The sequence below is a fragment of the Pieris brassicae genome, chromosome 6 (genome assembly GCF_905147105.1).
Source record: "Pieris brassicae chromosome 6, ilPieBrab1.1, whole genome shotgun sequence".
Lineage (NCBI taxonomy): Eukaryota > Metazoa > Arthropoda > Insecta > Lepidoptera > Pieridae > Pieris > Pieris brassicae.
This window is the reverse complement of record NC_059670.1, coordinates 6,102,985-6,120,216: the sequence shown is the minus strand read 5'-3', so window position 1 is coordinate 6,120,216 and position 17,232 is coordinate 6,102,985. Positions and strand designations below refer to the sequence as shown.

At 31.7% G+C, this 17,232-nt stretch overlaps 1 protein-coding gene across 1 annotated transcript in view; it reads left to right on the top strand.

Annotated features, from left to right (window-relative positions):
* LOC123711001 overlaps positions 1 to 17,232 on the top strand; it is a 73,144-nt gene continuing 55,912 nt past the window's right edge. The window contains exon 1 of the mRNA XM_045663377.1: positions 1 to 146. The gene's annotated coding sequence lies outside the window, so the exon portion shown is untranslated. The remainder of the gene's footprint in view (positions 147 to 17,232) is intronic.

The window sequence follows — 17,232 nt, the reverse complement described above, 5'->3', positions numbered from 1 at the left end:
TCTGTTTGGATTTGGAATGGCATAGTGTTGTACACTGAGTGAATGTTTATGAATGAGTGTACTGTGACGATATGAATAGTGTTGTGGCTGGTTCTAGTCCGGTGGGCGGCGAATAGTTGACAATGCGCAGTCATTAGAGTGGAAAGGTGAGTGTAATGAGTATGCCATTTGTTGGGGCAACAGTAAAAGTCAGTATACATCTAAGGTTGCTACTTACGGACTATTCGCCTACACGCAACCTACGTTTGCACGAGGAGAACCTTCGTTTATACTCCAACGTTCATTTTATGGCCCTTATGAATTACAACTTCTTAAAGGTTTCCAAAATCGAAAACAAGGTCGCTAAAAATATAGGTACATAAACCTATTTAACATCATAATCTACCTATTTATTATACTCATAAACAGACTTAGCAAACAGATAAAGTAAAATGTTTTATGATAGCGTTAAATAGCAAGAGCAAATATGAACTAAATAATTTTAATAACTTATAACAAAAGGAATTGAAAGCGTTTATTTAAAAAAAAAGTTAACGTTCTCAATATAAAAAAAAATTATGAGACACCAAAATACAATTTAGCTAAATGCTACATATATTGAAAGAACAACGTTGAAGGGGACTTTTGTCGTGATGTGATTATCTTAGTCTTAAATTGCAAAAAAACAATTGAATCACTCATACAAATAAGCAATTTAAATTTAATATCAGTAAATTTAATATAGTTAAATTTAATATCAATGCCAGCTAAACTTTAGTTGATTGATACTTATTTGAAGCCGTGGCGACAAAGTGATGATTAAAAAGATAAATTTCCTGCAGTCTAGAATAAACATTTAAGCCATCCGGATGAAACATCGTATTCATAGTAATCATTCTAGTTTACCACACACATACGAATATTTGAATGGACGCGTGGGAGACGTAATGTCGCGACATTTCGAAATTATGGCATTTTCACGAGATAGTTTGAACTTTATTCTTATGTGTTAAGGTTCAAAATAAATGGACATCCTCCGGCTGCTATTTGCTAATTTTCATATTACTTTAGTTTTACAGAGTCGGTTGACATAAAGCTTTGGCTCATAATTATCTGAGTGAATAAATCGTAAAAGGTCTTAAAAGCACTTTAGTAATAGCTGAAATGCACTGAAATTTTAGATAATTAGACTACCTATACATTTTTTGGTTGATATACAAATTCATTTCCATAGAACTGCTATACTATATTATCGGCGCGTGTCTTACCCTTTATTATAATATGTTCACACCCTCGTAAGACAGTTTCAGATCAGATTATACATGTCAAATGCATGACAAAAAAAATTGATTCAAAATAATGCCTCCTGCAATGAGAAGAAATAGTAGATTTGAAGATTTTAAAGTGTAATTGTTAAAATATATTGTTTTATAAAGAAAAATCCTCTTTAAGAAAACACTTTTTAAACGGATTGAAGCTATGTATTATTAAAAACTTCTAATTATTTACATACATAGTATATGTGGTACTTTTGACATTCAACACCTTTTGTCTTCAGTCACCGTGACCATGCACGCCGTAAAGCACGCGAAACGTCGGAATTTTTTTTAAAATTTAAAATTATGTAAATAATTATAAGTTTTTAATATTAATACATAGCTTCAATCCGTTTAAAAAGTGTTTTCTTAATGTTAAAAAGTTATTTAACACAAGACAATACTAAAAATCCTCTTTAAATGCCACGTTGTACTAAGGCTACAGAAATATGTCAATATTAGCACTGCCTTTATTGAGTGCATCATTGCAAAAGGACACTGACATTATAGCAATACCCCTCTTGTTTGAATAGCCCTTAGCTCCATTGTCGGGTAAAACGCTTTTCATACTTTCTCATTTACCCTTACATCAGTCTATACAGGTCACCCAGAGTTACCCCATTGTCCCAAGAATAGGCCAGCGGTCAAAAGGCAAACTGCACATTGTTCTACAAATGTTTTTTTTAAAAGAGTGCTTGTATTTCTGCTTTCGTTACTATTACCCACTATAGGCTTTTAATACATATTTGAAGTAGACAATGATCCATATCCATAAGGATATTTTTTTAATAATTGTCGTAGAGAAAATATAGTATATTTACCTATTAAAACTGCACTGAAACCGTATACAAAAGGTCTATTAGCAAGACAAACTTGTATAAATATTATTTTAGAGGAATATACCTGCGCCAGCGATCGCATAAAAATGTGTCTATGAAGGAGTTTCAGGTTGCACTTACACAAATTCTCTGAATGATTTGAATTTGTTTGTATAGATATATATTATAACTTTTATATAATAACGTTCCTATATTATAGTAAATTTGGGGGCTTTTGAAACTTACAATTGAACTAAATACAGGTAAAAATTTACTCGGATTTTGGAATGTTTCAATTTAATTCTTATAAAACTTTAGCATAGACACGATCTCGGCATTTCTCTCAAAAAACTCAAATACGTAAAATGGTGTGAAAGAATTCTTATTTTATGCCATCGTGAATATTTTTAAAAATAATGAAAATGCCATATCGTTCGCGTAGATTTTATATTTCTTTTAGAGTTTTGGCAGTGTTCTCAGTTTTCCGTGCTGCGTTATTATATAGATAAACTCACGATAGTATTTTAAAAACTCTTTTATTTCTCTGTACATTTCGTACGAAACCACAGTGCGTGGTTTTTATGAGTTGGATTTTACGGTGTATGAATGCGAAAGGTAGATTCCATACCATACCCACCTTCATCTATTTGCTTAGCACTCCTGGTGCTGTACTCAATTCCCGCGCAAATGGTTTTTGGTATAGTTATAATAGTTATATTGAGAGATTTTTATTATATTTTGTCAACGTAAATATTTAATGATTTTTTGAGTTTGCATCGGATATTGGGGGATGATGATAATACGTAGACTGCCGAAGTCATTAGTATCAGTTTGAATATGTAGGTGTAGAACAAATGCGTTTTACGTTTTCGTATGGCATTAGAAAGTTACTTTCAACTAAGGGCTATTAACTATATGCAGGTCAATATGTGCATATGTTAGAAAAGTAATAAATTTTGGATATTTTTAGGAATTTAAAATTACGAGACGTATTGGCACCTGTCATCGCTTTAAATTATACTGAATATTTTCGAATGTCGCTAGGAGGCGAATTATTTGGAAAAATGTCGATGTTAAAGTTTTGATATTTGCGTTTTATTCATTGTTATTACCAAATTAAATCTATCTTAAGTATTTAAATTAAAGTTACTACCTACAGAGGTTTATGGATGATAGTATAATAAACGTAATACAACGAAGCCCACTTTTACTTCGTTTTTAAAACAATGAAGAACAATATTTAGACTAGACAGGCAACGTAATTTTTATACATATAACCTCATCAACGTTCCGACATTTTTGATAAGATGTTAAAAGTAATACTTATCTTAAAACATTATGTAGGTTATGCATTTTAAGAGCTTGTTAACATAACTGACAACCAGTGGGCTTATTAGCCCACGTAGTTACATCATGATTGATTACAGGTGTTGAACCCGCTATCCGTGATATTATTATGTGTTGCTATTTGGGGACTGGAGGTCTTGGGTTTCATTCCAGCACATTGTCTCGAGGGTACTTAGCTACAGGCTGCTGTTACAACAACTTTATAATTCGCTTCTAAAAATTATTAAAGAGACAGAAATATCTCAGTCCTGTGCTCTATTGCAGGGTAACATGGCTTTAAATCAGCTAGTGAATCACTTTTTTTAAAGTTCTTGAAGTTTCAACTAGCTACCTTAAAAATGAATATAATCTTGCGTGTTACTTTCTTTACGACTCAAACCACATTAATAAGTTTGTTTGATTATAACGCTCGCATTTTAATTGGTACCTAAAACATTGTAATGTAGAAAACGTATCGATAACAACCGGATAAAATTTTACGACAACCCTGAGTCCGCATTTTAAATACGGACCGATATTGTATTAACCCATTATGAGTTGACATAATTAATTCTTGTCTACTTAACGGTTTAAGGTTAAAGCATGTATTGAAATGTATGTGGACAGTTACTGTTAGTGGATTCTTATGAAAAGCGACTGTCCGATACCTGGTTCGACGCCAATATCATAACTGCAAAGGAGATGACATGCGACTGGAGTAAAGTAGACACCGTAATCGTTTTTGTAAGCGCGGACGCAACATATGCGGCTTCCATACAACTGTACCGTATTCTAGTATGCTTCGTTTCATGCGGATATTATATACTATAATGTTTGTTTTTGATGGTTCGGAATCCTTTAATGTTTCTCAGGACAAAACCAAGCATCTAAGAAGCATTCTTTATTGTAATCAGACAAATGATTCATCTTTATATTCATTGCGCGTTATCCATTATACTCATACAGAGACTAGATTATAACTTTGTTGGATGCTTGCAAAAATTAAATGCACTTTGTGCGTTTTATTGCATAACTGTGATTAATTGTCTAACGTATAATAATAGTATAATAATTTGTTAATCTGTTCCGAAATACCAACAGTGTGTAGGCGTCTGACGAAACATGGAGGTAACTGTTGGCTTCTAACAACATTTTATAATTATGACACTTTAAATTGTAATCTTTGACACTTCGTAATTGTTAATTCACATTACGGTTTGTTAACGGAATATAATGTTATCAAATTTAAAGGGATGGGAAAGTTAATGGCAAATAATATTTTGGATTTATAATTTTATTTATTTATTTAGGAAACAAAACAGATACATTTCTATAAAATAAAAAGTAAAAAAATAAAACATACAATTAATACATAGGATATATCCAAAAAGTTTTACTGAAATAAAATTGGATACTTGTCCTGTCCAAGAGAGTTTGTGATCTATACATTCATTTAAAAAAAATCCACCCACACGAGTAGCGTAAAATAATTATTCAATAATTTTATGGTCTGTTTGTCCCTACCTATAGATATCGATACCGTTAGATATAGTATTTATTGCAATTACTATTAGAATACAAGGTATCGGAAAGAATTAAATATTGTGTTTATTTGTGAACAGTAAATAAATTGAAACAAAATCAAGGTTTTATTTGTCTTAAGTTACACGCCACAAATTCGACATTGTACAATCGAATTAAGATAAAAATAAATATTTAAGATTTTTAATTAATTATAATTTGTAGCCTTGGTATAATTCTTAGTATGGGGCCTTAGCATGTGCCCCATAAAACCGGACCTGAACAACCATAACGTTTTGGTGCCACACGCATATATACCTCCCACTCGTGCGCCAACAATGCCAACAGCGTAGGCTACGCTGAATGGAAACCGATCAATGAACATTTACACCGCATTTTTGAGATGGGTGATGCCACTATTGTCAATGAATAATTTGCATTTGTATAATAGTTATGGAGGTTCATCCATAACTATTATACGGAAGGGGGGGGGGGGTTGGGGCATGAACACACACATTTATGCTTCTGTTTCACTTGCAGTTGTGTTTGTTCACAAAACTATTAGAATAATGCCACGGAACCGGTTAATAAAACAAGTCATAATAAATAATTAAGGCGTCAAAAAAACTATTGTTAGTCAAATTTAAAATAATTTATAGTATTTGCAAAAGTATTACATATAATACGAAACCTGTTTTATCAAAGCCGTCTTGAGACTTTAATTCTCATTGGTTTTAAAATTACAATAGCTTCTCACTAAAACTTATATTTTATTTACGTTTCATATAAAACTTGTCATATGTTTAATAATCTGCGATAAATTAAAATGGGTTAAGACTGGTTCATATGCATAAGCGGGAGCGAGTAGGGAATATATAGGTATATAAAGTTCAGCGAAAATTAATAGATTAATAATGAATATTATTATTATTTCTACAGTATAAGGTTCCTGTTTACAATTTACTGTGTATGTATGTTCAAGTATTACGTCACGCATTTTTAGGAGATTCTTGAATCTTCCCCCCCCCCCCCCCTCATAAAACGTACCGTAACGTTTTCTGTACCAAATACTTAAACGTTTCGTGACCACCCAGTGACCCTTTATACCTAAAAGTTACCATTTGCGGTGTGAAGTACTGGAAAGTCGAAAATAGTATTTACAATAAGGCGTAATTCATTCCCCGCCCCGTTGGAAACCCTCCCCCCTCCCGCCAAATTCGTTACATAATACTTGAACGCTCCCACTTTCATAAATATATTTTTTATACATTGAAAGAGATTTTCTCAATTGGGCAATAACAAAATTAAGCCTATTTTTTACTTCGTTTGACTATTGCTACCGTAGAATATTTTCTTTACTGATAACTTTGCTTTAAAAAAATAATTTCGCGTTAGTCAAACAAACAAGTATCTCTTTCTTTGCATAAGTTTGGTCGTCGAAAAATCGCCTCGCTTATCAAAGGGTACACGCTATCATCACGAGGTTCCACGGCACCCACGCGTCTGTAGGCGGTACACCTCTTGACTAAACACAATCTAAAACTATTACGCAAATTTCACCTTTACAATAAAACGATAAGACTGATAATTCCATAATGTTTTTTTTATTCAACGCAATTATTACTTTCCAATTTTGTTTGTGTATTTATTTAACGGCCAATATCTGGAGTATTAGGCTATCGTGTAGGTGTGATAAAGTATTAGCATCTTCAAGTAAAGTTGTTTCACGGTTTTTTTTTTCATTTGACTTAAAGCCAATGCAATAATTGTGTCGTGCGATCAATTCTCGCCTATGTACGTACTAATAAAAGTTTGTCTAAGGCACAACAATCGGCGATGTTAAACGTCTCTTCTACTATTTGCGTATAAAAATGCAAAATAAATAACTGCAGAAATATAAGGTCCTTCATTTTACTGCCACTAGATGTACCGTAAGTGTCATGGTAAAACATAAACATAGTCAAATTTACAATATGCTTTAATACAATTTTTTATAAACTGTAAAATTCTACAACATACATATTTAATTGTCTAACTCGGTTCACTTGGCTTAGGCTTATGAATGTACTAGGATCATGAATAGATTCTGAGCTAAAGTAAACCGTTATTAATAATAATATATAAAGGTCTTTTATTTCTAAAAATGTAACAATAAAGTAATTCCGAGGCCGTAAAACTGTAGGACTCGTTTAGTCCATCGATTGTCTTTAGCTCTTGTAACGCCTTCTCTGGCTTCTGGCACACCTCCATTTTAGTCTACATTCCAGTTTCAAATATCTGCGTTTCGTCTCCTTTCAGTGCGTTTGATATTTATCACATTTCTCTCTGTAGCTAATTGGTAAATAATTATTTTGTTACAGTAGTTAAAACAATCAATATAATGTTTTAATAAAGTATTAAACTGGAGATAAAATTGTAGGCAAAGTTTGGTTTTACTCAATTAAAAGACGAAAAAGAGTTTATTACAAAAGGTTTTGTTTATCAAATGTTTTCACTGAAACTTAACAACATTGCATGTCACGGAGCACTAAAAATACTTACAGTATTTACTATTTATGCGGTACAATAACAACTTTCTTTTTTAATAATCTTCAAATCACCCTTTGAAATGTATTTCAACCCATTTTAAACTTAATTCCCTAACCAAGTACGTAAAAACTTTTAACCATACATGAATTGGTTAGTCCTTTAGATTGTGACCACTCCTGACATGGAACAATGTGAACATGCTTGATTTATCATCGCCATAAACGACGCATTTATAATCCATATATGGAAAAATCCAGAAGGCTTGTGTTGAAGATTAAATAACTGAAAAATACCTGGTTCAGATGTTATGTATTTTAAAATAAAGCGTGTCTGTATTTATGTACTCTCGTTAGAAGTTAAACTTCTTAAATAAAAATATTTTTTCGCTATGTTTGTAGAAAAAAAACGACACAACAGAAAAAACTAAAATTTTGACTATAACTTCAGGGTATCCGATTTTGTAACGGTGACGCGTGACGCGTGTGACGCGCGCGCATCTTAAAAATTTACTCTCATCACTTTTCCCTAACGCGCCAAAAGAAGTAAACTTCAATAAATTTATATACACTTAGAGGTAAATACATTTTCAACAAGATGGTGTAGCAGGCTAGCTGTCGTTAGTATGTACATCGTATGTACTCAAAGAAAAATATATTGAAAGCAAGATGTAGCCTATATATTCCATTCGGAGCAATGCTGCAGCGTGCGACTTTCATCCCTGAGTTCGTAGGTTCGATCCCATGCGCACAAAGAAAAAAATACTATATTTAACACTCGCTCATACGGTGAATGTAAACAGTGTGAGGAACCCAGCACAGAAGGCTGATGATCACCTTCACGTCTATAAGAAAAAATAAAATAAAGCAGTAACAGATCTGAGGCCCCTAAAGGGTTGTAGTGCCAATGGTTTATTCTACATACATATATTTCATTACTTATGAATTAGGTGTTTAGGAGTCAATGAGAATGGAATAAAATACAAACCCATTTTTTGTTTGGCCCTTAAGCCTCGTTAATGGTGTGTTGGGAATCCAATAAATATCTAGCTAATCTACAAAGTAGGAACTAGCCTAAACGAAATATTTTTTACTTCAAAAATATACTGATGTCAGTCAACTGTAATAAAATGTAAAACACGCAAAAAATTGCATTAAAATATCATTTTTCTGAAACGCATACCGTAAGATATATAACATAAAAATAATAATACTTATGGTAAACCATGTGACGGCATCAGGCAGTGGCAAAACCTAGTTCAATATTAAGATGACGCAGCGGGCGACATTTTGTGTGGTATGAATGCCAGATTAGGCACGGCTTTCCGAGAAGAATTTCTATGTCCTTCAACAAGGACGTCCATTTCTTTTATTGTTCTGTATTTGTAAATCAATAGCTATGTTAATTGATTGATCTTATCTAAGGCAGCTAAATTGAATAGCGCTTAAACAAAGCCGGTGCCTTATTGTGAATTAGTTAATAGTGTGGAATTTAAAGAGAAAAAAATTAAATGTAACGCTTTTAGACGTGTTTTAAGAAGTTTGTACTTTTAGACTTTACTTAGACTCATGAATTATTTCTTTGTGTTATATATAGATGTGGTATTTGTTGTGTATGTGTTTAAAGAAGGCGCTTTGTCCGACAGTTATCCAGGGTCTTTAGAGGAAGAACTGGCCTAGAATAGGAGGCAAACGGGCAGGAGGCTCACCTGATATTAAGTGATACCGCCACCCATGGACACTCACTTTGCCAAAAGGCTCGCAAGTGCGTTGCCGGCTTTACAAGAATTGGTACGCTCTTTTCTTGAAGGACCCTAAGTTGAATTGGTTCGGAAATACTTCAGTGGGTAGCTGGTTCCGCATAGTGGTGGTGCGTGGCAACTGCTTTAGAAAACAGTCAGTCGTGGTATTTTGTATTTTGCCTCGACATCCTATAATGAAACTCAGCTGCAGCTATTACACCGAAAAACTCTTCTGAACAAGCCCCATGGTAAATGCGGTAGAAGATGCAGAGAGACGCAACGCAAAGGGATTAAACCGCACGGAAAGTGATTGGTCGTCGATGATTCGAATCGCTCTTCGTTGAATAGGAGTCAACGTCAAGTGGAAGGAGCTGGTACTGGGAAGCTCCAGCCCAGACCTATCTGGGGTTAACTAACCAGGCGTTCTTCTTTCCTCGTCCAACCTTCGCAATCCCGCGATGGTATTGTAAATTATCTAGAAATTAAAATATTATTTTGTCAATCTTAATTTCTATTTTTATATTTTAATTGTATGAACTTTCACAAAAATAGGTACCTGCGCAATAAATGCCCCACTGTAAGGATTTTTGTCACTAGCAAATATACAGAAAAAATAGTAATAACGAACATATAATCGGTAATTTTCTCATAAAGCTAAAATCGATCTCTCTTATAGTCAAAGGATAAACATTAGTTGTCATTATAGTTTAATTATACACTTTATAGCATGATCACTGGTATGTCTTTTTACGCTTAATTAATTCGACGTCCTGTAGTTAAAACTTCGATTTTAGCTTAAGTGAAGTCCTGTCATACCATAAAACAAAACAAATGACATTGGGCGAATCAAGTACTTTTTCCACATCCGACCTTCAAGGCATCCAAAGCTCGTTAGGGATGGAATTCAACCAGTTCGCATTCGATAGCAAAAAGCACCAGAACCTATCGATACAGTGTCAATGACCGGCTCAATGTGGGAATCCGGCCGAGATGACATCGTATTGTACACTTTTTGTTGCCAAATTCAGGAGCCCTAGAGTTTTAACGAGGATTCGTAAGGTAATTTCATCATGTATCCGCTAGAGGCACTCGTTAAAACCGACAGAGTTGATTGATTAATAGAATGGACTTTAACGTAACGGTAGAGGTGCTTATGCCACAATATAGTCACACAAAAAAGCTTATATCAAAATTGCGAAAGAGTACGGAATATATATAACACTTTTTATCTAATATGTAATGTGATAAATTTAACCTGCATATTACCAATTTAAATGCATTTATAAATATTTTATAAACAAGTAAGCGATAGCTATGAAATATTATTAATTGGATACTGTTTTAAATAAAACTTCTGACAATTCGATATTGATGTAGTAGATTCTACATTCTGGAAGAGTCTTATAGTACAGATAATGAAAAGTCCTTCAAATTAATAACTCACATCAATATCGCTCCATCAAAGTGGCTAATGCACAAATAACCCTGGGCTACAAAGACCCCACGAAACATTCATGTTTAGTTCTGAATTATTAGTAACTTAACTAACTAGTTAAAACTAACGTTAGTAAAAAGCATATGAAGCAGATATGTAAATGCTCTATGGTCTATTATTAGGTGGTAGTAACAATATCATGTATTAAAGAAAATATGTTATAGTACGAAAATATAGTTATTACTTGCACTTGGATTAAATCTTTGACATAAGTACAATGAATTCTCTAACTATATTCTTATAAAGGATTTTTTAAGATCAAAAGTGCGTGAAATTTTTTCTTGTCTAAGCTGATTGATTGAGAGTTGATTTTCTGTCAATCATTTTCACGTGTTTTCACCAAAGACATTGGCATAATGCTTTTGACAAATGGCACTTGTAATAAACATTTACTCGGATTCCTAATAACATATTGTAATTTTTCGATTCGTTATTAAATGACAAATTTAGAGTTCGATGTACAATATATATCTTTATCACAAATTGTCTCACATTTTGATGTGAAACATCTATAGCCGACGTAAAACCGATTTCTGGCGTGGCGACGCATGCCGTGGCGACGCGTCGCCACGCTATACGAATTGTCACAGTAATACCGTCCTCAGAGGCAACATCGAATATAACTATTACCGAAGTCACTGATAAACGAATTAAGTACTCACAATTTGAAATAAATTCGTAAATTTTTGTATTTAATGAAAATAAATGTTTATTCAATAAATAGTCATTGATATCTGGAAAAAAATCGTAATATTTTATTTTATCATTATGACATATTTAGTTCCTATCACAATATGTTCTTTTCTGCATATTACTTTTACAAAATAATGTCGATGTTTCACATCTGCCAGGCGTCCCGTGACGGCTCACATTTTTTTTAACTTAACGTACTTTGGTACGACTCCTTCCCTCAAACACTTTTTACAATGATGAAAAGAGATTTTTGGGCACTTCAGTTAACGGCAATTTCTACTAAACTAGAAAAAAATTAATAAGTAAAATCGACTTTAAACTTAAAGCTAATGAAGACGTAATAAATAAAGTTAACGTTATCTCAAACGAGACACTACAATCTTTATCTTAAATGCTTTACAATTCTAATACGGTGAATGCTTAACCTCTGTTAGATTTACTTAAGTGTTAAGTGATAATTATGGTAATTATAATCAATGCCACTGAAATTAACCAGTACAACGTAACGCTTTTAACATTTAATCTAACCGACTAAAGAATAATTATTGAATTATTTTTATTATATATTACAGTTATATATATATATTATAAATAGCAAGAACCTTATAGATTTAGCTTACGAAAGCATTAATGTATATATATAAGATTAAAAAGCTAATGTCGCTTTTGTAATATAGTAGATATAAATATTTGACAATTTTTAATCATTTAAAACTTAAGATAACGAATTAAGACGGTAACAATATTGTACATAAGAGTTTGCTTTTTTTTGTAATAATGAACTCGTAATTTCTGCTCTATTCTAAATATATTTTTAGTTGTCATAAAATGTCTACTGATGAACTATATAATTACGGTTAGATTATAACTAAAATATTTTACGTTCATTTTACTGCTTCGTAATATTTTAGGTACAACATTTCCGTGGCCAAAAAATATTTGTAATAAGCGACTATGAGGCAGCCCTATAAGTTATACCCATTTGGAAATGTAAGAGCTATCGGAATGAAAAAAAGCGGACAATATTCTGGTATTTACGTAAGCGTAGGCTTTATCAGTTTATTGAGGAGTTCGTTAATAAATTAAACTGTGTAAACGGCGCCGATTTTACGATTTTAATGGAGCTTAGTGATTTTATTGCTTCCGATGCGCTGTTAAACGAATAAGATTATGTTTTAGGCTATAACGAGTGTACGCAATGAGTGATTGAAAAGACGTTAATTTATTTAATGCTATATACAAGTACAGTGGAATCTCTATAACTCGATTGTCAAGGGAAATGCAAAAAAATCGAGTTTTTGACTTAACGAGAAATTCTATTTATGATTTAACTGCTGAAATTTTGACTTATGGAGCCGCGATTTCTAAGTGTATTTTTCGATTTGTAGAGTGGAATTTAATAACAGCTCAATTCTAGTTTTGTAGTATATATTATTTACATATTAAAACAAACTTATTAATGAAGTAAACTGTACTCTTAAATATCTTCTTTTGATTAAAAGTATTTGTGACTTAGAAAGTTTTATAAATGTATTCATTAATTGCATGTGTACAAGACAAAAATAATAGATTAGAAGTCCACGAACATTCATTTTGAATTTTATTGCTATTATTTCGGGAAATTCAAAGAAGACGTCATTATATTTTACTAACTTTGAAATTCGAGGTATAGAGTATAAATATGTATTATTCATACTTTTGAGTTACAAAGTCTAAATAATTCGAGATACGCGCATTTAAGGGTCCAGCGGATGGGAATGGCAATCTTTTTCGACTTTTCGATGTTCGAGTTATCTCTGATTGTAATATTAAATTTTGTTTAAAAAGATCTTAATTCCTTTAAAGAAATAATAAATAATGATTTGTTGTTCAGATCACTTCATGAAATATCTTAGATTGACAAATTATTTTCCAAAATCTCTCGTTTTGATTTTACACCTACTGAGTCTCATTTTCAGTAGAATAAGTCTAATTAATGACAAACATCCTGTGTGGCATCGAAACGGAAATTGAAGCGAACGATTAAAATAATCGGATCCATTTACTTAAATTACGATTAATCATTGTAATGACAGCAGTGAAAATGTGAAACAAGTTGAGAGTGAATAACAATTTATTGCTTATGAGAAAACAACTGATAATTGCATCTTCAATAAATATAAGTTTGTAAGAAAGTTATTGGTTAATAGCATATTTATCAATTATTTTATATTTATGTATAACAGTACTAATTTAAAATTGGTTCCTATGGACTGTTATGGGATGTTGCCAGCATATCCTTACATTAGTGCGATGCTGATACGCTGAATTAGAAAAGTGATCCCCGGTATGCTGGTACCTAGTTAAAAGTTATTTAGCAAGAAGCACCTGAAGGTTTAAAGTTTCTTGTAATTCTTCTGAATACATTCCCTGTGATGCTTTCTTAAATGTTACATAGGCGTATATGTCACTCAACAAAGACAATCTAAAGATTACTACAATTTAATTTGTCTATCAACCACCGTGTCTATGGTTAGTAAATAGGCTATTAAGAAGTCTTAACATGTGTATTTAGTAATAAGCAGTCAGCTGTAGTGCAATTTAAATCTTCCACAGAGTACATATTTCGGTCCGTAACATCAAGATCCCGTTTCATCAGACTACGAGGCTTTGAAAATAAAACTGCAAACTAACCGCATGTTAGTAATATCCGGGCCTTTGAAATTTGTAACGAGATGCTGGGATTAGGGTCACCAAGCTCATAAAACAAATATATTTTGTAATATACATTTAAAGTTGGCAATATATATATATAAAATGGCTTGTACTGTTATTCAGTGAATTCATTTTAAATTCAAAGTTTTACAATGATAATTATTTTTATTTTTTATTTCTGTATGGTTTTTCTGTGTGCCTTATTTTCAATAAGTGGTTATTTCCATTCCAACAACAAAACAACAGTCTTTTTTGTAAGTTAACAACGGGTTGGGTTAGGTTAGGTTTCATTAGATGCGTGTCAGGACTCAGGACTGACAAATAACATAAGCTGCATTAGTTAGCATACTTATTATTTGTGTCTATTTATGTCTTTCACCCACACTTTCACAAAATCACACAACAAGTATTACTTAGTTTAATATATTTAATAATTGTTATCGTTTTCATTTTGTAAATGTTTCAAGCTTTTTGTAAATATTATGTTTTCCATCTTTGGCTTTATTTTTAGTATAATTGTTTAACGATAATAATTTACGTTAGCTGTTGGATTACAAAATAAATTATTAATACGATGTTTAACTCTATATACGCGATAAATTCAAAAACTACGAATGGATTCTACACAGCTTTACAAATGATAAAGGGTTAGGTATATAATTAATTATGATTTTATGCCAGTTGGCTAAAATACATTTTGTAATTAAATAAGTTACAAAAAATCTTGCCAAGAAACCGAAATTGACGCCAAAGCTGCGGGGTGAACCTAACAGTGAATATATTATGCTTGATGCAGTGAAGATATTGACATTTTTACTAAACGATTAAAAAAATATTTGTCTCAAATTATATATATGGTTACCCTACTACAGTCGTAATATTAGTTGCAGTTATAACTTAAATATGAAACATATTTGATATGCAATTTGTAGCTTTTCGATATATAAGTGACGTTTAAACTTTATTTGAATACTTCAAGTACTTGAGTGCAGGAAGCAATTATTTTTATATTTTTTCGAAAGTTTTAATTAAAAATCTCTTAGCAATGTGATGATAAGATATATTTTAGTACTACGTCGGTTTCTGAACGCAAAAAAGGAAAATTAAGAAGTCTAAATTGTCCTTCGCATATAAAATAATTAACTCATCTGTAATAATGCACGGCATATTTTCTTTAAAGAAACCTTTAATAACCTATCAATAAAATTCTTATAGTTTTGGAGATTTTTTTCATAAAACCATTGAAGCCATTAAAACTTCACTTTGTCAACTATTAAATTTTTATCCTAAATATACTTAGGAGATCGTAATAATCTCTAAAATCCGTTGGTCGTTGATGCAAAGCATGTCTAACAGTAACTAGTATATGGCTTCAATCAATTCACAATCATTGTTCTTTTCAATAAGCCTTCGTGGAATTGCCAATAGTGAAAAAAAATTCATATGAGAATCTCGCAACTCTATAGGTAAATAAAATTCTGTCGTTATCAATGTGTTGCAGTTTTTCACTTTTTTCCAGAATGTTGTTCTAAACCCTTTTCCGAATTTGTTATTAGCTCACAAATAATTTAACCTAAGGGCTAGTTGTTGCAAACCGTCTATAAAATACAAATGGAAAGTCAATACAAAAAATCATTACAAGTAGATGACGAATAAGTGGTGGATGATGTGCCGGTTAGAGTATATTTTATTCAATATTTTTTTTGGTTTTATCTACGATTTGCGCCAAAATTAAGGAGTTTTTGACATGACATCGCAAACGAAGCTTGAAATAAGCTTAAATCCAGTTGCACTCGTATTTTGATAGTCTTGCCATTTCATGTGTTACACCAAGTATACCAAGCGAAGTAGTTAGTTCTTAAAAGTTCATATGCGAACAATCTTACAATGTGTATATCTGTGTTAGGATTCCTAGCTCTTCCAACAAAGTTAAAATATATGTTTATATTTATTTGATTAGAGTTTTGATTTTTATAACCTGTTTACAACCAATTCTTCTACTATTTTTTAACAGAGAGCGGAGATGTTACACTATTTAATTGTAGACATAGTCTGCCAGCATATTGGGTCTGGCGAAGTCAGTCCTCACTGTTAGACCAACAAAAATATCCCTATTTATTTTTAAAAGCAACTTACAATCAAAAGCTTTATGCTTATATGATTTTAGGTACAAAACTGTAACTGTTGCCGGCTTGACTCACGTGTTTTAAATATCAATGAAACATACTCAGAAATATGTCTTAAACCCTGTTTGTTTATTATGGCATATACATTTATAACCTAAGGCATTTTGATTTAAGCTTTAATTGTAATATTAAATATTATAATTATGTTCACGTTATCTAGTTAAAGGATCATTGCTCTAATTAACACAGTAATGTGCAGCTGATAACTTTTAATGAAACTTTAACAGTATAATGAAATTTCGACACAATATTATTCCGCCATATTTCATAATTATGTTTGATGATAGGTATTTAATTCGAGCCCGAATTAATATTTTGGTTGTCTGTGAATATTTTTTAATTAATGTTTAATATATTTTTAATATGTTTAATTTATATATTTAATGTATTGTCTTTTGTTAACGTAGCTTTTATACATTAAGAAAACACTTTAAGAAAAACACTTTTTGAACGGATTAAAGCTAGGTATTATAATTAAAACTTATAATTATTTACATAATACATATATTTACAAATACAAAAAATAAATTTAAAATTATGTAAATAATTAAAAGTTTATAATAATAATACATAGCTTCAATTCGTTTAAAAAGTGTTTTCTTAATGTTGAATATTTTAATATGTTGTAGAATCTTAGTTATGATATCTGTTTTTTATAACGAAAACCAGTTTGGGTCTGAGATTTCTGTTTATGTTTAGTGATCATTAATTTTTTCTAATAGGTCAGTAGGTGATCAGCCTACTGTGTATGTGTCGCAGTAAAGTAGTTAAATCAGAGAGTTAATTGAATCTCTAGGCAGTTAATTAAATTTCGATATTCAATCAAGTGGCTAGCATTTTGATTTAAAAAAGGCTGCGTCGAAAACGTTTAACTAACTATCTGACCGAAAGCCAGCGTGTTGGTTAACAATGTAAAACAAGATTCCGCCATGATTAT